Here is a 23,603-nt window from a genome sequence, read left to right on the forward strand (position 1 = left end):
CAAATCAACAAGGGCTAGAAAACGGCTACCAAATTACCAAAGGACCTGATCTACACCACACTCAATAGAGTTTAACCCACGCAATCGCTATGTCTGTGTTAACTTTTCTTGAATTTTCTATTAGGTGGGTTAAACTCTATCTAGCCCTTGTTGGCTACTTTTGCATGTAGTTCTCTTCTGGTTCTCTTCTGATCTATAGTATGCTAACGGTGTTCGCCCTTTCTGATCAGAGGATGTGGGCGTATAGATGTTGAAATTTTCTGGAGCCCAAGATAGTTAGACCCTAGGAAATATAGATGATCTAGATCACTATGAGTCGATGAACAATGAAATATAGTGATGGCAACTATCAGGGGCCATACCACTAGTCCATAGAACCCAATAATTAGTTCATGATACAAACAGGTATGGACTAATAAAACAACTAATTGGCTAATTTTTAGCCATGGCTAACTAGTCGCAGTTCATCCAAATAGGGCCTAAGACAGTCCGGTACTTAGAAATCTTGATAGGTCGGATAATAGTATTGATGAAACAACAAAATATAGGTTGTGTCAACTCTTGCGTCGAGTTCACCGCCTCCATCCTCCATTTGTCTTGTGCACCTCCACCTTGAGCTTAGTTACATCATCCTCCAGCTCCTCCTCATGTTCCTCATCATCGTCAATGTTGTAGGTGGCCTCGTGGATCATGCTGAAGAAGCAGGTGTTGCTGACCTTGAGGTTGTTGTCAGCATAGAAGGTGCCCCACCCATACTTGAATGACACTCACAAGACTTTGTTCGTGCGGGTCCCCTCCAAGCCCATGAACTAGGACTACCCAGCCATTTGTACCTCTACCATACGCCACTGCTTGTAGTCATGCGCTCGCTCAAAGTCCACTGGCACGTTCTTCACCTCGCACAAAAAAGACTGATAACAAAGAGGACAATGGTAACTTGCGACATCAGTGGTATGTTCTGCGTCTCACACGAGTGCTCACCAGATACTTCACTTTAAGGTGGTACTTCTTTAGGATCACTACAAAACTCCTCAGCTCCATGATGGGTAGGGAGAGCTGACTACCACCGGCCTCAAAGTCATGCGAGTACTACTTGCGGCAGGTGGTAAGGTCAAAGACCTTGATGTTAATCTGTCACCTGGCCGTCATACCACAATACAAGAGAGAACCCATCTTGGAGGTCGAGGGAGCGGGCCAAGTGCTTCCATCCCTAGTGGAGGTACAAGTGACCACCGTCGGGGAAAACCTCTACTCTTATGCACTTTGGAATGTCACTTAGACGATAGAGCATCTACAATAGATAACTCTACTGACGCGACTATGGTCCAATAATTTAAGAACCTGTTCAATTTGGCGTGGACTACAAAGCATGGATGAGACTGTCACCACCCGCTGCTACCACACAACCAGAGAACAGGGTGTACTCATAGGCAGAGCATCGTATAAGCACCATGCTTACACGAGGCTCAGTTACTTACCTCAATCGATAAACTATAGTAGGCTAAGCGCTCTATGAACCCGCACACAAAAGTAAAGATAAGCTTAACTAAGCAAGATTCATATTCAAAGTAAGTATAGCCATGTAGATAAGAATATGATGAATTGATAGTATGTCTTATAAGATGTAGAAGTAAAGATACAAGGCTTAGCCAAGCCTCCAAGACTAGATCCGAAACTTGAGCATGAGCCCAACTTGACCCTCACTCCCGAGCTACTAATCTACTACATTGGAGAGTTCTAGACCTAATCCTCCTAGTTTGTGTTGATCTAAATGAGAGATATGAATTAGGGTTTCCAAGATGGCCTCATGGAGGGGGGTAGGGGCTGCTATATATAGGGGGTAGTGTAGGGGGCGTAGATGCAATCTAGGAGGCGGTGGAGAACCGACATATGAAAGAGAGCCTAATAGGTGGGACCATAGGCTGGCTGACCTAGGGGTGAGGCCGGAATGGCCCCCTATCAGCGCCTTGGCTCGATCTTCGGTGGGTTGCCTTTTGGAAGGTTCTAGAGTCTTCCAATGTTGGTTTCAGTCACGAATAAACGTGATTTGCTCTGACGAATAGGTCCACCTTGTTGGTTTTCTGATTAAATCCTCCTGCAAACACAAATTCACCAAAACTTGTGAAATTTATTAGTTTAACACCCTAGACCTATGTTTGGTGATGGAATTAAGTAAATATGCAGGTTATGTTAATGGTTTATGAATGATGTTAACGATCATCAACACCTTCCAAACAGGATCCGCATGGTGACCATATGCTTCAATGTCCAATTATCAGTACCATAGTCTTCAAGGATCTAGATTGAAAGCTTGGAATCATTGGGACCATCAACAGTACATAAACACAAGTGACCCTAAGCTTGATGCATGGAGTGGTGAAGACCATCTGGCCTATCAATTTTCCTCCATGTGTTTCCCTACATATCCACAGCAAATATCATAGAGTACCTCCTAGAGTGCCCCATAATGTGCAGACAACCATTAAGAAACACACTTGGTTGTTTGTAAAATGTCACATCAGTACGCTCACCCCATTTAGATTCCTTATAGATCCATAATGTAGTTTGAGATGAGTAGATCTCCACACCTGCACACATAGCATTGACATTCACATATTCAATCACATGGAAGTGTGAGGAGGTTGTTGGATCGAACACCAAGCGAGCCTCACCAATAGCATGGCCAACATCATGGGTGCTAGGTGGTAGAATTTTAAACTTCTAGGTCATTGGATTGCAGACAACATAGCAGTGTCCATTAGCCCCAAGGCACCAGCATAGGATGAGGTTGTTGTAGCAATCTAAGAGAGCTACATTGTCAATGTTGAAGGGTAAGAATTTCAAGGAGCGGGAGCATACACCACGGACGACGCTGGTGAAGTTTTGATTGCCATTATCACTATCGTAGAAGAAGCTAGCCACAGTCTGGGGTAGCTTCTTATGGTTGTTGGGGTCTGAGATGATGTTTTTCTAGGAGTGATAGACACATATGCAGCAGAACAAGGAATGAGTAGGGAGGTGGTGGAGGATCTCAAAAACGAGATCCTCCATGAGGCTAGCCAGTGCATTCCTCTTGTTGGAGGCCTCCTCTATTTTGTTAGTGTGCAGGACGATGAGAGCTTCCTCAGTAATGAGATCATTGAAGAGTAAAATAATCCAACAAAGATCCATCAGTGAAGTCCACAACTCATACCAAAGTGCAACTTGAACAACCATTAACAATTTTCATGGTACGACCTCATGTAAATTTAGAGTAGCACCACGTAGATATATATATAACTCAAACTAGAATAGCAGTTAATGGAGTTGTAACCATTACAATTTTAGCAGTTAATTAAGCTTCCTCAGTTTTCACAAGTAGAATGTCAGTGAACAAGTGGTAGTGATCATATTTGGCATCAGTAGCAATATTATTGGCCTTCAATGATGTGAATGATGGACACAAAGCATTGATTTGCTTTCGATGCCTTCCTCTTGTTTGGAACCAAATGGATAACTTGGTTGTCAACAAGGAGAAGACATAGAAAGAAAACATATGAGCTGCATCCTAATACATCCAACAGCCATGTAGACACCATTGGCATAGAAATGTGGCCTTAGATATGTTACAAGTTCAAAATACCATAAGGACTCACCGGTGGCACTGGAGCATATGAAATAGAAATATAGAATCAAGTAAGCACTAGATAGAAAAAATAGTTTAAGGTAGAAGCGAAGGGTCTATATGTTTGCCAAGACAGATAGGTATAATCAAGCAAGCACTTGACAATTTATAGGCCTAGTTGCACACAGGCATTTATAGTAAGAACATTGAACTTATGCAGCAAACCAAGACACTAGCAGAAAACCAATCAGTGCCACCTCCTAGTTCTTTTCATCAGCATTAGCCTAACCAGATCTGCAATGCTAAAATGTTTCTTGTATACCTCATGTTCAAGAAAGGACCAAAATAGTGAAGGCAGGAAAAGGCGAGAAAGGAGACCTACGAATCAGATCTGTCGCCTCTGCCACGGCACACTGATAGACATGGATGCCAATGATGCCATGCTCCACCAAGAAGACCTACCGCCTAGCCTCCAAAAGGACGCCTGAGCCACCATAGCACACTGGGGATCCTCTATTACCGCCGCTGCCGCCGCAAGTCCAACGGGCACAGATTTGTTTCCACTCGTAGGGGATACATCCAATATATAAGTCAACCTATCCACATAGAGAACATATACTACTATTAGGACTCTAAAGACATGTCAACACAACCAGGCGTCTAGTGCAGTGGTGAAGACGATCTATTCCTTGATCTGGATCCTAGGTTCGACTCCTAGGTCTCATGGTTTTTTTTCAAGTTTGAATTTATTAAACCCTAGCGACAACAAGTGACATGCAAGCCGTTGGGTCCCATAGGTCGGATGGAGATGGATGTTGGTATTTACTAACGCAAAAAGAATATGAAGGATTCCACAAGCGCATAGAATACCATTGTAGCATTTTATCGGGAGTATTCCATGTATCGTTATTTATATTTTACCATAGGGAAATAATGGAGTAAGACTTATTGAGTAATAGAGGAATATCTATCAATATACCAGCATAGCTTAAGTAGAGGGTAAATATATAGATAGGAATTAAACTCAAGGGATAGATCTATAAAGATAATGTAAACTAGTCAACTCGGGAGAACAACAGGTGAGGTAGATCTATAAAGATAATGATATTTTTATTATAGGATCAAAGTATATATATACCCAACTATAGCTAAGACTAACTCTACTCTTGTGCACTTCGGGACGCCGCTTAGACGGTAGAGCACCCACAATAGATAACTCTACTAACGCGACTATGGTCCTACAATTTAAGAACTTACTCAATTCGAAGTGGACTACAAAGGATAGATGGGGCTGTCACCTCCCTCTGCTACCACCCAACCAGAGAATAGGGTGCACTCATAGGCAGAGCATCATATAATTACCATGCTTACATGAGACTTGGCTACTTAGCCTAATCGGTAAACTAGCAAGCTAAGCGCTCCATGAACCCGCGCACAAAAGTATTGATAACCTTTAACTAAGCAAGATATATATTCAAATTAAACATAGCCATGTAGATAAGAATATGAAAAATTGATAATAAGTGTTACAAGATATAGAAGTGAAGATACAAGGCTTTGTTGAGCCTCCAAGACTAGATCTAGAACTTGAGCATGAGCCCAACTTGACCCTCACTCCCGAGCTACTAATCTACTACATTGGAGAGCTCTAGATCTAATCCTCCTGGTGTGTCTTGATCTGAATGAGAGATATGAATTAGGGTTTTCTAGATGGCTCTAGGGAGGGGGTAGGGACAGCTATATATAGGTCAAGGTAGAGTAGGGGGCAAGGAATCAAGGTGGAGTAGGGGGCAAGGAATCGAGGTGGAGTAGGGGGCAAGGAATCGCCATATCATCGATCCGCGTCAACTCCCTCAACCACCATTGGATAAACCTGACCTAAAACCACCTTAAAATCAATGGTATAGATCATAGGAAGGAGTATGAAGTGGCAGAGGGCGAGCGGGCTCTGTGGTAGGCTGACCGAACCATGGGCTAGGCCGGCTGGCCCACTTTCATGGCCGTTTGGCCCAAGCTTCGGTGTGGTGTCTTCTAGAACCTTCTAGAGTTGTCTTTCATAGTTTTCATGGGTTGAATCACTTGTTGTCATCGGTTTGCTTGTTTGGAGTGTATGACAGTGGTCCCTGGAGCTGTTTTCTGGATAAATCCTCCTGCATACAAATATTTATCAAAGCTCATGGAATTCATTAGTTTAAACCCATATACCTAAGTTTGATGATGGAATTAAGTACATATGCAGGATATGTTGGTTTATAATTGGTGTTAACAACCGTCAACAATAGAGAAAGGTCCCATTGGCCGTTGGGTCCCAAAGGTTGAATGGTCCCATAGGTACACATGACACGCAACCCATCAGGTCCCACAGGTCAGATGGAGATGGAGAACGGTTCCACAGGTACACATGACACTGTAAACCATCGGGTCCTATAGGTCAGATGCTGAAGGGTCCCATAGGTTCTCGTCGGATGGAGAAAGGACCGAGCGAAGACTTCTATGACGAATTGCAAGCATCACGGATGAGTAACTGTAGGTCCCATAGGTACATGTCGGATGGAGAAGGGTCCCATAGGTACACGTCAGCATGGAGAAAGGATCGAAGCCGAGACTTTTATGATGAATTGCAAGTGTCACGGATGAGTAACTGCAGGTCCCATAGGTACATGTCGAATGGAGAAAGTAAAGTGTGGAGATCTATGACGAACTCATTTGTTACAGATCAAATATTGTCCATCACAGATGTGTAATTAGTTCAATGACAAAGCCCTATTCATCATAGGTTTAAACGAGATCATCACAGATGAGTCGTGCGAGTGATTTGTGACAAAACCCTATGCTCTTCTATGCTGTTTTTTGTGACGATGCCTAATTTCATCATAGAAAGGGAGGGCTGTAGGATCATCACCACTGATCTATGACAAAATGAAAATATTCATCATAAAACTGATCTTCTATGATGATTTTGGGTTCATCTTTAGCATTTTCGTCATAGAAGTGGATATTTCTAGTAGTGATCTTTGTATCCTAGCTACTACTATCCGCTTATCATCTATTGTCAAAAGTACTCTTGTATGTGAACATATTGTTTGGATTTGACAATTATATCTACATGTCATGTCCTGTATGGTCCATCTTAATTAATAATTGTTGTCAATACCAGATACAGTACCATTCCGTAATGGCCTCTGTTTTGTATTGAACCGTCATTCTTGTGTTGTCAACACCACTGCATCATACGACTATGCGACTATGAGGAAGGCCTCGTCACCGTCACACTATACCATTACCCGATGGCGGAAGCCATCAGCAACAACGCTGGTCCAACCTATGATGAGGTGGGATCACAAAATCATCACCGCCATCTTGATTAGTAAACCGACATCGAGTACATCCTCATCAAGGTTGGATCGTACTACAAGGCGATGGTGGTAATGCCATTCAAACAGATGGGTAATACATCAGAGAGGCAGTGATGATGTCCTCCACACAGATAGGTCATGGTACAACAGTGACAGAAACAATGAACTGATCATGGATGGATCAAAAGCCAACACTGGCGGTGTGAGTGTACACCCACACAATCGGATCATGCTCCGATGCAATGAAAACAATGACCTAGTCATGGACAGATCATAAACTAACATGGCGTTGTTAGTGTATACCAACACAGCTGAGTCGTGGTCCAATGCGATGGAAGTAAGGACCTTATTACAGACGAATCATAAGACAAGATGGCAGTGTGAGTGTACACCATAGACGGTCTCAGATAGCACCGGCGATGACTACAACTATCACTACTGACAGCTTACTACCTGAGGCCAAAATTGGACTATGATGTGGGTTACGACGTGGCTATGAAAGGTGCGAGTGTAGTAGTGAAACTCACCGCAAGGCTCAGAATGACATGATAGGTCACATGGTGCAAGTAATGGAGACCATGCAAGCTAACCCACATAGAGCACATCCGCCTTAGCCCCGAGGATGCCATGGTTTTGTGAGAACCAACCCACCTATCTTCACCGGAGGAAAGGATCCGATGGCAGCCGATCATTGGTTAAGAGCCATAGAGCAGAAGTTTACCCTAGTGCAACGCACAGAAGTAGAGAAAGTGAATTTTGCCATGCATCGGCTGTAGGAGGTAGCCAACCATTGGTGTGATAGAACCGACTAATTTATAAGAGCACATGTACAATGGCAACCACCGAAATGATCGCACTGTCATACTTAAGCCTATATAAACCCAATAGTCCATCGAGTACCACGAAGGGTCTCGATTCATCGCCAACATACAACCAAGATCGTACATGATTCAACATACATGCCACATATTACATAGAGTTACTTAACCGAATAAGAACTTATAAGGGGAGGAACAATGCAAGTATGTAATGAATGATTTATCATGATGCATGCACGTTCCATACATCCTCACAAACTTAGGAAAAATTAAAACTTCTAGAGAAATACATGATGGCATACATATGTTCTCTCATAAATAACGTAACTTGTCAGGCTACACGTTTCGCTGTTAGTGTACCTGCATAAGAATTTCATTTTAGCCCAACCCCACAATTATATTTGTAGAAATGAACATCTAGGCTCTAGGTTGCAAGCTAAATACTTCCATATATATACACCCATATATATACTTCCATATCAAAGCTACCCAAAAGTAAATGCATCCTATATATACATATAATTATGCATATATAGCCATATCAAAGCTAACCCACAATTAAATACCTCCATATATATATGCAACATATATATACTTTAGTATCAAAGCTACCTCTCCTCTTAGACCGCATGCTGACATCTTGTGGTCATGCTACTCATCATCTTACCTTAGGCATAGTGGCATTTGATCCATACATTACCACTCAAGTGAATGGCACCCATACAATAGCACGCCAGTATGGACGATGAAAATAAAACCCCCATGTTAGTACTTATTTAGCCACCTGAAATCCTTAACTGCGCATAAAGGAAATAATCACAGGCACACTTTAGATTAAAATTTCAAATTTGAACACCTATATATATAACTATAAGTTGCTAAAAACTAGTTTTGGAAAACAAAAACTTTGTTTTAAATACACATGTGGCAAATAATGTTAAATCTTGCTCCGATGCCAGCTGTGACAGAACCTGACCAATTTATAAGAGCACAAGTACAATGGCAACCACCGAAATGATCGCACTGTCATACTTGAGCCCATATAAACCTGGTATTCCGTCGAGTACCACAAGGGTCTTGATTCATCGCCAACATACAACCAAGATCGTACATGATTCAACATACATGCCCCATATTAATAGAGTTCACAATTACAATACCATCCATTGGAGTACAATTAAAAGTTATTATAACCCAAGTTGAAATAAAGTAGTAGTAGCAGAAGCAAAGGTACTTTTGAAACTAACATCTCACACTATTGTTCAAATACTTGCCAGTTTGTGATCACATCCCACAAAAGCATCATAGATTAGATATATAGAAGTGCCATACCCCTGGCCTACTCCTCGTCCATGGCGGGACAGAAGCAGTTCTTACAATACCCATGATAGACTATATTATCTGCAAGAAGTGGAGAAAATAAAACCCTAAGTACAAGAAGGTACTCAGCTAGACTTACCCATCATAAACCAAAAATAATGTGACTCCAAGGATCATGCAAGGCTTTATAAGTGGGGCTAGCTTGATAATATTTTGCATAAAAAGCCACTAGTTCAACTATACATTTTATAATTTGGGTATCAAGTTAATTATAGCTATTCACCTCTAGACTAACAACTAACCTATGCCAAACATGTGATATATCATTATGTAGCATCACAATAATAACCATAGCCGATGTAGCATTCCCATGTCCAATATAACCATCAAATTCCATAGTCCAGTTACTACTGATGCTGGGACTAGTCGAGTTTCTCACTATCTGGGAGAGATAGTGATTCGAATTGGTTGCAACCATCTAAGTAGTTATTCCTAACACAAACCTACACTTCCCCCATCGGGGTCACAGTCAGGTCACCTTTGGTACAACTCAGGTGCACATTTCAAGGGTTCGATTAGCTGCCGCACAACCAGGGACAACCAGCTGCCAGGATGTTCAGGCCCAGCATGCCCTTGGGCTCATGTCTAGCTCCCCTGCACACCCTTACTACCATCCAGAGTGTGCACTTCTAATAGAACGAGGCCCGGCCTGAGTTGAGCTACTCGGCTTCACTGGTCGAAATGAGTTATCCGGCCAGCTAAGTGAGAGGCATGCGTTCAATCTTGATAGAAGCGCCAACAACTGATACGGTCCTTAATCAACATAGACAAGATCAACATAGCCAACCCACAACATGTGCATATAAGATCTCACTTGGTCTCCACTTAGATAATATCTCATGGTTATTTTCCATGATAGCAAATATATCCAATCATGCTCCGGTATCCACCTATATCTCGTAGGTGACAGGAAATCAGCTGACTTCTACCGGTCTAAGCTATGGCTAAGCATATGTTCGATCCTAGACCTACATAGTGTTCAAGGTATATTTCTTGACAAGATAGTTCTATGCATCAAGTGTTTTCAATCAACTCTTATAACCTAATGCATCAAACATAAAGGAACTCAAGTGATATTTGTAAAAACATAGAAGGCTTATAATGCTCTAGGGCTTGCCTTTCAGAAAGGAGGTAGGCCTATGATTGGGGCACTCTAGTAATTCCTCAGGAGCCTACTCCTCGCTTTCGGGGGCTACTTGCTATGGTGCCTCCTGATTCTCCTCCTCTGCCTCAAACTCCAAGAGTGTGATTCCTTCTGATGATTCTATATGCATGAGCGCAAAATAAGATACAAGAATGCACGGTAATGATATGGATGATATCATATGATGCATAAACATAAATGTCCTTAACAACAAGGTATTTGGGTGATAACAAGATTAACTTTCTTTTAGTGAAGTAGGTGCATACCTCCTCTCTAATAATTAAACAAACACCTATTTAGCATTTTCTAGGCTGCAAGATAGCAGCTACTTGTTTTGACCATAACTAGAGTTATACACATCCAAACATTATGGTTGTGGACTTTATGGAAAAATTATGAAATTTCCTACAACTCTCTTTTAATCATATTAAGGTGATTCAGTAGCTATCTAGGTCAAACAATTCAATCTTCCATATCTGTCCAGAGGATAAGCAAATCTGATAGCAGACTTCTAATAGCTATAACTCTTAAACCATTAGTCCTATGACCATGAAATTTTAGGATAGGCAAGATTAGTAAGTTATCTACAACTTTGTTATTAACAAGATTCACAGCAAATTTCATCTTCATTATGAAAACACCATGACAACAGAAACTATACATGCAGTCATCCAATTAAATTATAGAGCCATAATTAACTAGTTGCCTATAACCAATTATTTTTGAGTGCCACTACTAATATCAAAAGATCATATGCATCACAAGCACCCTAAAAAACATCATGGTTAAGCCCAAATAATTTATTTATATTCATTTATTAATTTTCCTTATATAATAGTGTGATTTAGAGGATAAACATTTCTAGTGCTCAATAAATTCTGAGACAATTACAGTAGGTTACATATAACCCCAATAGTCTACTGTATAAATTTCATGTCATTTGGATGAGTATAGCAACCTCTACAAAAATGACAAGTTGCATAGGCTTATTTTAGCAAAAAATAGTTTAGCCTAGTGAAAAGTGTTAAACAACAAATTTAATATTTTTATTACTTTCATCCTAGCATAAGAAAACTATGTAAAAATTTGCATGATCATATGTTATATATTTTTACCCCATTTATTTTCACTAGAAACTAGCAAATAATCAAGGTTAAATAGAAATACCATATTTCAAGTATGTCTTCTATAGGTTTAGTATTTTCCTAGCTAGAGCATGCCATCACAAGACCCACAAAATTGAAATCGCAATTTTAGCACTTCCCTAGCTCAAGTTATGCATTTAACAAGATAGAAACAAATTTAAAAGCACTTATCTAGCTCAATTTAATTCCCTCAAAAAAATACCCCAAACAGTAGGTTTCATATTTTTATCAAATAGTACACTTCATGATGAATCTAATAAAATTTGGATCACCTCATTTGGACACTCCTAACTCAAGATATAAATTTTTGAAGTTTGCATTCAAATATGTGAAAATAAATAAAGAAAATCAATTTCAAATCAGGCTCAGCAGCTAGGTACACCCGGTCCATGCACCCACAGTGAGTGACAGCGGGGGCCCACAGGTCAACCGGTCTCACACGTCAGTGACATAGGAGTAGAGCATGGCGTTTGACCGGTGATAACTCATCGATGGTGAGGTCACCGGCGGTGAGGTCTTCACCACTATACTCGCCTCATCAAGCCACATCGAGGGGTACCCTTAGTTGGCTCGGCGCATCACTGGAGCAACCTTACTAATGAGCATGGCGGATTGGCAGCGGCGTGTGGTGGTAGATTCACCATCTCCAGCGATGGCATGGCCAGACGAGCACGGCTATAACTTCTATAGACCCTAGCGGAGCTCTACGGTGCGGATCGAGCCAAGGTGAAGCGACGGTGAGCTCCGGCCACGTGCATGGTGGCACGGCGACGCTTGCTGTTTCGACGAGATGGTGATTGGTGATGGGTCTCTAGTCATAGAAGAAGGAGCTATGGGTCATGGCGGTGCGGAAACAAACACAGGAAGGGGAAGATGGGATCTAGCGAGGGCTGGCCGCAGCAAGATTGAGCTCAGCGGCCATGACAGGCACGCTCGGTGCGGCGGCACGATCCCACGCGATGGCGGCGGTAGCAATTAAGCCGGCTACGGTCTTAGCAACTAGTCCCTACGGTGATGACCAGACAAGGGAGAGAGAGGTTAAAGATGCTACAGTGGTGGCTGGCCACGAGCGAGCTTGGAGCTCGACGATGCTCTGCGGCCAAGGCGATGACGGTGACATGAAATGTGGCTTTACCTCGGCTCGGATGGTGGCACTAGCGAGTCGAGAAGGTGGAGCAGCTCACGGTGGAGCTGTGGGCGAGGTGGATTGGGTGGCGGTGCTGTGTGGATGGCGAGCAAGCATGGTGGTGGCACGTCGGTGATGGTGCGGTGCTCTGCTTCACTTTGGCAAGGGCGAGAGAGCGAGAATGGGAGGGAGCAGTGGCGTCGCCTCCCTCTTCACTCCCCTTCAGCTTGACCGGTAGGCCCAGTGTCGGCATACAGCCACCGGGTGGCAGCCACAGCCTAGGCACGGTCGGCCACTGAGCCCTGCCAATTTGAATCGGTGAAGCCGATTCAGTTGACTGAAACCGCCATCATCCCTCTCCTCTATCTCCTAATCTGTGGCCAATTTGTGAAAACTTCAGTAATACAAAGTGTAGAGCTACATGAGTACTACAAGAATGCTTAAAGGAGCTTTGTCTAATTCGTCATGGTTTTCAAACTACAATGCTCTAAAGTGGGCTACTTTAAAACTGAAAACCAGCTTTAGACTCAGCAAAATTTCTAAGTTTGAAAATAGCATTTCATTGCTACTTGTGGGCTCTATTTGACCATGCTAGGCACTGAATTAGCTCATGACCCTTAAATAAAGTATGTTACCCATGTCAAGAACTACAACTTTTATCAAGGGTGCAATACCATGCAAACAATCTAAGCTACTATTCAACTTTGGTCAAACTAGCATCATATAAAGGCATTTCAAAGTAAACCAACACTTGGAAGCAAAATTGGCCCACGTCATGAATACAAACATTGTTCCATTTACCATCCTAGATGTGTATAAGGTGTTTTTGTGACCTCACAACCATCTCTTGCAATGGTCACACATTGTCACAAGCATATGCATGTATATAATCAACATCACATGTGATAATATGTAAGAATAAGATGAAATTCCATATGTTCATGCTCATGAATGCTTGGATGATGCTTGTGCTCATGAAATGCAAGTGCTAAATGCAATGCTTAACACTAGGGCATTATAATTGGTGGCATGACTATCATGCCCGCTTGCAACCCTAATGTGCAACTCACATGGCAGCAGTTTAGAGATGCCTTTCGCTGGATTCTTTATACACGTAGGGTCTATGTTTATCAAGGCTATAGAGTTTCACAACTTGGTCCAAGTAAGGATGTCGGTGGTAGAGTACACCGACAAGTTTAATGAGCTTGCCCAATATGCTCCAAATGAAGTTGCTACCAACGAGGCTAAGAAAGTGAGGTATGAGCACGGTCTCACTCCTGTCATGCAAGAGAAATTATGCAATGTGCCAACCCCCACTTTCAATGAAATGTGAGCACCACTATCAAGGCTAAAACCAAGAAGAATGTGGTGGACAATTACAGCTACAAGAGGGGACCCTATAACCCCCGATATGGACAGGGTTTGTCCTCTAGGTAGAAAACCACATAAGTCTCGCCAAGGATTCTAGGCTACGCAGCACCTCGCCCAATGTGGATCCAGCCACCCACACCTCCAAAGTGCCAGCAAACGCAGAAAGAGAAAGACAAGCAGGCAGCGACAGCTATCAGGGCGTGTTTTGAGTGTCGTGGTTTTGGCCACTTCGCTTGTGAATGCCTAGTCAAGCTACAGAAGCAACAAGCCACCGCACAACGAGTAGCAGCTCCCAAGCACACTAACAATGTGCCTAAGAAGAACGCGCAGCTACACTATGTGACCGCTGAAGAAGCTCAAGTGGATGATGGTGTGATAATTGGTAAGTTACCCATCAACTCCATTTCAGCAAGAATGTTGTTTGATTTCGGAGCATCTTATTTATTTATTCATAGTTTCCAACTATGGAGTTAGGGAGGGGATTTTGGATTATTGCCCCTAGGGTTGCACACTGAGTCTAACCAAATAGCTAGCCAAGCTCAGGATGGAGATAGCGGGTTTGGAATTTTTAGCCAACCTGATCATTCTCAAGTTGGGGAATGATGTGGATGTTATTTTGGGAATGAAGTGGATGGTTAAGCATCAATGTGTTATTAGATGTGTACCTAGATTAGTAGAGATTCAGCACCCATCAGGAAAGTCGGTTACTCTTTATGCTTCCCAAAGTCAACAAATTGCCTTGAATAGTTTGAGAACCAAGTCCAACATATTAGAGGGTGTCGAGGTAGTTCCAGTTGTGTGTGAATTTCCTAATGTATTTCCAAAAGAGTTAACTAGAATGCCCCCAGAAAGAGACATAGCGTTCCTAATCCAATTAGAACCTAGAAATGTGCCTGTATCGAAAACCTCTGTATAAGATGGCACCACCTGAGTTGGAAGAGATGAAGAAACAACTAACGAGTTTGTTAGAGAAGGGTTACATTAGACTTAGTTCTTCTCCTTGGGGATGTCCAGCTTTATTTATGACCAAGAAGGACAACAGCCTAAGGATGGAAATAGATTACCTGCCACTCAATGCAAGAATCATCAAGAATAAGTATCTGCTCCCGATGATTGATATTTTGTTTGATCAACTCAATAGTGCCAAATTCTTCTATAAGATCGATTTGAGATTGGGGTATCATCAAATTTGAATCTGAGAAGGGAATATAACGAAGACTGCATTTTATATGCGGTATGGTTCATATGAGTATACAGTCATGTCCTTTGGACTGACTAATGCTTCAGCCTACTTCATGTATCTTATGAATTCAATCTTCTTTGAAGAGTTAGATGTGTTTGTGATTATCTTCATCGATGATATCTTGGTATGTTTAAAGACTAAAGAAGGTCACACGAAACACTTGAGAGTTGTGTTACAGAAGCTAAGAGACCACAAGTTATATGCCAAGTTTAGCAAATATGAGTTTTGGCTTACCAAGGTTTCCTTTTGGGGACATATCTTATCCCATAATGGAATCTCAGTGGATCCAAGCAAGATCAAGGATGTAGTGGAATGGGTTACCCCCACTATGGTGAAAGAAGTTCGAGGCTTTCTCAGATTGGCGGGTTATTACTGTCGATTTGTACCCGACTTCTCCAAAATTGCAAAGCCATTGACTGAGCTCACTAAGAAGGATGAGTTGTATGTTTGGATAGAGGCAAGGAAAGAAGCTTTCCAAACTTTAAAGCAAAGGCTAGTTACAGCTCTTGTGCTAGTCCAACCCGACATCACTAAGCCCTTTGAAGTTTATTGTGATGCATCCAATGTTGGATTGGGTTGTATACTTATGCAAGACAAACATGTCATAGCTTATGCCTCTAGACAATTGAAGAATTTCGAAGTGAACTATCATACTCATGATCTTGAGTTGGCAGCGGTAGTTCATGCCCTAAAAATTTGGAGACACTATTTGTTTGGTTAGCCTTGCACAATTTTCACTGACCATAAGAGCTTAAGGTATTTCTTTATGCAATTAGAGATCAATATGAGGCAAAGAAGGTGGTTGGAATTAATTAAGGATTATAATTTGAACATCCAATACCACCTAGGAAAGGCAAACTGATGTAGCTGATGCCTTGAGTAGAAAGGCCAGCTATGGCTGCACCTTGGTAGAAAGAAATATGGATTCGTTATGTTAGGATATGCAAAGGTTGAATGTATCCTAGATAGCTGAAGGTTCCTTGTTTATGTTGTAAGTGACTTCTCACTTGTTACGGGACATTAAGGTAGGACAACACCTATATGAGGATCTTGTTACCATCAAGGAAAGAATAAAGGATCCAAAGTATAAGAGTTTCCATTTGGATCACTCGGATAGTTTGTGGTTTGGGAAAAGGCTTGTAGTACCTAACCAAGAGAATCCAAAGAAGCAAATCCTAAATGAGGCCCATGAATCACTTTTTTCTATCCACCCTAGAAGCAACAAGATGTTTAGGGATATGAGGAAAAGATTCTGGTGGAATGGTCTAAAATAGGATATTGCAAGGTTTGTAGTGGAATGTGATGTTTGTTGTAGAGTAAAGGCTGAACATCTTAAGCTAGGCCGAAACTCTTCAACCATTACCCATACCAGCTTGGAAATGGGAAGATATCACTATGGATTTCATAACAGGTTTACCAAAGATATCTAGTGGATATGATCCCATTTGGTTGATTATTGATCGACTTACAAAGTCTGCACACTTTTTACTAGTCAAGATCACCTATCTAGTTTCCAAGTATGTAGAAATATATCTTGCTCAGATTGTTTGTTTGCATGGAGTTCCCAAGACAATAGTTTCGGATAGAGGTCCACAATTCACGTCTAAATTTTGGAATGCAGTTGCACAAAGCAATGGGAATGACGTTATTATTTAGCACCGCCTGTCACCCATAGATGGGAGGTCAAACCGAAAGAGTTAATTGGATTTTGGAAGATATGTTGAAAGCTTGTGCTCTAATATATAGTTCTAGTTGGGACACTTATTTGCCATTTGCTCAATTTGCCTACAACAATAGTTATCAAGCTAGTATCAATATGAGTCCTTACTGAGGCCCTGTATGGCAAAGATTGTAGGACTCCACTCAATTGGTTCAAAGTCAGATAAAGAAGATTATATGGCAATAAGAAGGTCAATGAGGCCGAGGAGAAAGTTAAACAAGTAAAGATTGCTTTGGAAGCTACACAAGATAGATATAAGGCTTATGCTGATGACCATAGGAGGAATGTGGAGTACAAGATTGGAAAATATGTGTATTTGAAGGTTACACCATTCAAGGGCACCCAAATGTTTCAAGAGAAAGGAAAACTTGCTCCAAGATATATTGGTCCATTTCGAATATATGATAAGAGAGGGAAGGTTGCTTATGCACTAGCCTTGCCTAATTCACTTCTAGGAGTGTACAATGTCTTCCATGTATCTCAACTAAAGAGATGTTTGAGAGCACCCGAAGAAGAGATCAATTTGCAAGACATTGAAATCAATAAGAATTTGAGCTACAAGGAGCATCCAATTGCTATCCTTGACTTTTCGAAAAGAAAAACTAGAACGAAGACCATCAAGATGGTGAAAAGTGCAATGGAGCTACCATTCGACTGAAGAAATAGCTTGGGAGGTTGAGGACAAGATGAGAATGGAATACCCTCACCTATTCGAGCCAAGGTACTAGTTTAGGAGAATTTTTAGTTTGGGTTAGGTTCTGAGTTTGTAGTGTTGTAGAAGGGAAATTAAAACCTATTTTCCTTGAATTTTCTCCCTTGATTGCATAAAACCTACTTTTGAAGAATCTCGGGGCTCGATTCTTCTAAGGGGGAGAGTTGTCATGACCCATTATTGACACCCTTGTGAGTATTAGCATCATAAGCATATTTGCATTTGAAATCTAATTACTAGAAACTAAACTGCACTAATTCTGCATTCAGACTGCTCACTATTGACTTGATGGATGGTCCATTAGCACCACCGAACCATCCACCAATTCATCTACATGACCTGACAGAGTTCAGTCCCTATCAGTCAGTACACCGACACCACTGGATAGTCCAGTCATCACGAAGGAGCGTCTGATAGAGTCAACCCATGCCGAAATGTGAAGTGTCACTTTAAGAGATCACCTAGCCCCACCCTAATAGCACACCTGTCTAGCTCATGAGATGGCCAAGGTAGAGTACCCACTAGCTCACTCACTCATTCTTGCACTCGCACTCTCTCTCTACACTCTCTCACACTCAAGCAAGAAGAGGAGAAGGAAAGGAAGAGAAAGGAGAAGGGATTGAAGCTTGGATGCAGCAAGAGATGGCCATGGAGATCACCTAGGATCCCTCATCCACAAGAGTTAAGGGTTGGAAGAGGGAGGAGCCCTCTCACCCTTGCCATAAGGAGCTAGGAGGAGAAGGAAGCAAGAAGGAGAAGATTTCGAGTTGCTAAGGGGGAGATCCAACTGCTCTATCATCTTGGAGAGCTTTGCATCTTCTCATTGCAGCCCTTGGTAAGGATCTAACCAAGCCAAACGTAGGATTTCACTTTTAGGAGCCATAACCTAGGAAATGTCAATTTGTGCCCTAGGTTTAGTTTGCACCCAATGTAGCTAGAACCAACTAGCTAGATATGCTCCATAGAACCCTAGTAACCTACCCTAGTGATGGTTTACACATGCAAGCACCATAGATGAAGATTTGGATTTCAAGTTGCTAAGAAGTGTTCACTATCAGTAATGATGGAGGGTCCGACATCACCAGTGGAGTGTCCATCAGTACTAAATAACTCTCTAATCACTTGCACAAGATGCACTAAAATTCACTAGAGTCTCCACCACTTCACCAGAGTGTCTGTAGAGTTATAAACCAGAGACATAGGAGTTCTAGAGAGCCTAGTCCACAGCTTTTGGTATAGCGGAGAATCTATCGATGTTCCAGAGTGTTTGCTGAATTATAAAGCCTGAACCCAAGAATACCTAGTTCACACCGGATGATCCATCACACATACGGAGTATCTGATAGAGCATGAGCACTAGCAGCCAGCAGAATCCTATAGACCTAATCTAATGGATGGTCCATCACCACAACTAGGGATGGCAATGGGTGAGAAACCCAATGGGGGGGTAGAAGAACACACCCGCCCCCACCAGGGTTCAAACACCCCATCACCCATACCCGTCACCCGTGATGGGTCTCAAATTTACCTAGACCCATCACCCGCGTGGGTAACGGGTACCCATTGGGTGACCCATCCCCATTTAACAATAACACAAGATCACAATTCACAAAGCTAACATCATCAAAATTCAGAATGATCATGCAAGTATGCGGCGCAGGAAGCAGATGCAAACAGACACGGAGACGCCTGGGTTGCGGCTCTACTGAATGAGGAGGATTAATTGGAACTGTCGATGAAATATGGTCGGCAGTCTACCTAGGGGTATGCCCAAGGTAGTAGATTATCGGCAGACAGATGTGCAAGCTACAAACAAGATGGTGACGCAAGGCAGACATGAGGTTTTATCTAGGTTCAGCCACCATGAAGGCGTAATACCTACGTCCTATGTCTGATTGTATTGTTGTATGTCAATGAGAGATGTCCTTGAGAGGGGTCCCCTGCCTGCCTTATATAGTCTGGGGGTAGGGTTACAGATCTAGAAACTAATCCTAACCAGTTACAATTGTCATAGGTGGCCAGATAAGGATTCCTATTCTAACCAACCAGGATCTTGCTTGATCTCCAAATCTACCTCGATTCCTTGCGTGGGACTCCGAACAGATTGATCGGGCCACGCGTCATCTTCTAGTGGGCTAGACCCCTTGGTCCGGGCCGGCCCAAGCCTAGCCGTAAGGGTATAGGGGTTAATACCCCCACAGCTAGTCCCCGAGCACCATGTATTATGCTGCGACACGCCGTTCGATCTCCTTCGGCTAATGCGATCCGTCTTCATGTCATCTCCAACTGGATGAAACATTGACCAAGCGAATGTGCTAGTATTCTAGTCAGAATAGATAGCAGTAGACCATGATTATAACTGAAGATTCTAGTTGTCCGAAGAATGCATGGTGCTCTAAAGAAAAAAGAAAAAGATTTCTTTCCTGATGAAGTGTGCCCACTTGTATTTCTGAAAAGAAATGTAAGTAACCCTTGTATAGTAGTAGTTATAGACAATAGTCAAGGCATAGTGGTCGAAAAACAAGCACATTCACCGCAAGGTGAAGTGTGCCCACTTAGTCCCCGAGCCTGGTAGTAGGTGACGTAGGCACGTGGCGCCAGGGTCTAAAAAGAATTCCCAGTTAAGTTGAGAATCCAATCATCGTACAGGCGATACGAGATGCACCAGCAGATGCATCGTACCAATGTAGTCCCTGGGCTTGCTGGAAGGCGAGGTATGAGCCTTGTAGCAAGGTCTAAGTGAGAAAAAATAAAAGCCTCTCAACTGTATGCGAGTACTGATCACATGTAGCCAAGGAGAGCGATCTCCGAGCAATGTTCGGAGAGTGGTCAGGGCAGCCCCCGAGCACGAGAGTGGTCGGAACGGTCCCTGAGCACAATGGTGGTCTGAACAGTCCCTGAGCACGATGGTGATCTGGATAGTCCCTGAGCATAGGGATAGTCGCGACAGTCCCCGAGCACGAGAAGTGTGGCAAAAAACCATATGCCACTTGTACTATTATTTTATGTATTTATTTATTTACTTGCTCTATCAAGTCCAATCTGACATGTCTAGGTCAAAAAAGTAGACGGATATAGCACGTCATACTGCCTTTTTGTCTTGTCAAGCAAACAGTTGTGTGGCACCTATCAGTAGGTGCGTCAGCGTGGGCCCTCCCACACTTGCAATGAAGAGTCGCATATATTGGCATAGATCTTGAGGTTGTGAAAACAACCATCTGCGGCATGTGCGCACGTCTCCCAAGAATCTCGGGCAGATGAAATGGCATAACTCTTGGGTTAAATATAGTATAGGATAGGTAAGTTACTTTTTACTGAACCCCATTGCCATTCGTAGCCGTAGCCTTTGTCTTCCTCTCGCCAACCCTAATACCTCTGAAATCACCACCAATCAATCCTCCGCCATTTCCTCATTCATCAGCAAGGCTAGATTCATGGCAAAAAGTGATGTGTAGAAGAAAGCAGGAGTCATGGCGAAGGAATGGTGGAAATCGAGAAGCAACGAGCAGACCATTGAAGACATCATCACCATGGGGGTACTCCACAACAAGGAGCTCATAGGATGGCGTGCACCGGAGGGCGAGGGGTACCCCGATCCACAACCAGGATGAGATCGTGGTGTTCGAAGACTTCTTTAAGCGAGGATTTCGGGGTCCCGGTATATCCTTTTCTTCAGGGGCTCTGTCTTTACTATGAGATTGGGATTTGTAATCTGCATCCCAACTCAATCCTCCTTGTCGCCACTTTCATACATCTTTGTGAAGCATACGGCGGCTTCCAGCCCCATTTCGATTTTTTCTGCCATCTTTTCTGTCTATGGAAGAAAGGAAGCGGTGGTTCGAAGATAGCCGGGGGTGTGTACCTCAACCTCTATGATGGCATGAAAGCCTAGTACCTACACTGCCCATGGAACACGTCGCTAGACGACTGGTACAAGAAATGGTTCTACATCCACGAAGAGCCAAACATGATTACACTGTGCGACGTGGGGTACATTCTGGAGAAAAGGACAAGCTGGTCGGAGAAGCCCGAGCACCTAGAACAGATTCCAGAAATATTTGGAATGATCCCATGGAAAACAACTGGATGGTCCGAGCGTGGTCAGGAACTTCATCAGCCGACAGATCTAGCCCTGCTAGAGGAGAGTACATCCTGGCTATGAATACCAAGGTAGCGCAGACCCGACGAGGAAGAGGCAGGGGGCGCTTGACAAAATCAAAGTCAAAGCCAGAATTAGAGAGCTATTTAACTTAGCTGATCCAAATTATGCTAGATTGAGCGACATCGAGCACGCTTTCAAGCTTGCCCGACCTCCCCCAAAGGTAACTCATCTTGCCTGGTACCCATAGTTTTATATTGTGGTAGGATAAGTGGAAACTTACTATGTTCACCCATTTTTATTACCTAGGTTAATGGTCGGGATAGAGCGACAGTGTTTGTGTCGACACCCCCTGGAGTGGAGTGGCCATAAGGAGCTAGTCCCACCACCTAGACCAGCATCGATATCGAGGACGAGGACATCGATTGGGTGGTGCTCGGACTAGAGAGGAGGAAGTGGCCCTAGCCGCTGGTAAGCAGTCGGCTGCCCCCAAATAGTCGAAGAAGAGATCAGCAACGTCCCTGCTCACTGGGGGGTGCTAAATATTAACGAGCCCAAGGGAGGCCTAGAGGAGAGACCATCCAGCAAGCGTCGACATGTGATTTTTACCTGGTCGGATGATGATGCAGAGGAGGGAGATGATGTAGACACCTTTCAACTTGTCCCTCGAAAGAGGAGGAAACAACTGGAGTCGATGGGGTAAGGTGTCTCCTCCGCACCTATGGGACCCACATCGTCGACGTCGGTGAAGGATGCAGCCGGGTCGACCTTGGGAGTACCTGGTCAAGGAACGCGACCGGCGATAGAAGCGACAACCCGACCAAGTACACCACCGACCACTGCAGCGCAAAGGACAAGCGGCAGAGGGGTCGAGCACCAAGGCCTAGCGACAGTGCTGGATATAGAGGGAGACCAGGACTCACCCACACAGCACATGGAGCAAGTACGGCCAAAGAGACATGCCTTCGCCACATTATTCCATGCTTCTAACATGTAAGTATTTGTAACCTTATTATAAGTTAGCAATTTGCATTTAATATGATTGCTTTCTGAACTTATTGCGAATGTTCTAGCTCGACGTCCACCGAAAGTCCAGACCAGCTAGCCAAAAGTGGCGTGGTGCCACCAATAAGTGTAGAGCAGACTGCCCAGCGGCCAACCATCGAGGAACCCATAGTAGAAGATCCATCGGGGCCTCAGGAAACAAATAGTCAGGCAATAGTCCCCGAGTAGACGGTCGAGGAAAGAGCCAAGCTAAGCACGAGTGCTCTGAGCGCTAAACCTGCTGAGGGCAACACCTCAGCGTCAAGGGTAATAGAACAGACCGAGGAGCAGCGGCCAGAGGTGAGAGCACAGATCACGTTTGTCGACGCTATAGCCCATGGGAAGGCCATGGTGATCGCAGAAACTGCTGACGTCGGACCAGCACCGAGACCCGAAGAAGAGCCCAAAGAGGACGAAATGGAGGAGGTCCTGGGCCATCCGCAGGACAAGCGACAACATGTGTATGAGTTGCATTGGTGGAATGACCAAAGGGTTGTCCATGAGGAAATCCCAGGAGGTTGAAGAAACCAAGAAAGTTGAACGGGCCGCGAAATGGCTGGTGATGGAGGTGCAGGTAAGCTTCGATTCACCCCCTTATCTTGTTGTCCAGTCACAGCTATCTTACTTAGTGATCTGCACACAGAACTTAATGAAGACCGCAAGGTACTGCAAGAAATACTTTGACCAGATCGAGGGGATCGCTGCAAGCAACAAGGAGCTGACGGTGGAGGTGGAACGCTTGCGCCAGCGACTTGAAGCTGCCAACCATGAAAACACGGAGCAAGAGTCCCAAAACCAGAACCTAGTCGTCCAACTAAGTAATAAAGAGCGGGAAAGAACA

The sequence above is a fragment of the Miscanthus floridulus genome, chromosome 15, assembly GCF_019320115.1.
Source record: "Miscanthus floridulus cultivar M001 chromosome 15, ASM1932011v1, whole genome shotgun sequence".
Classification (NCBI taxonomy): domain Eukaryota; kingdom Viridiplantae; phylum Streptophyta; class Magnoliopsida; order Poales; family Poaceae; genus Miscanthus; species Miscanthus floridulus.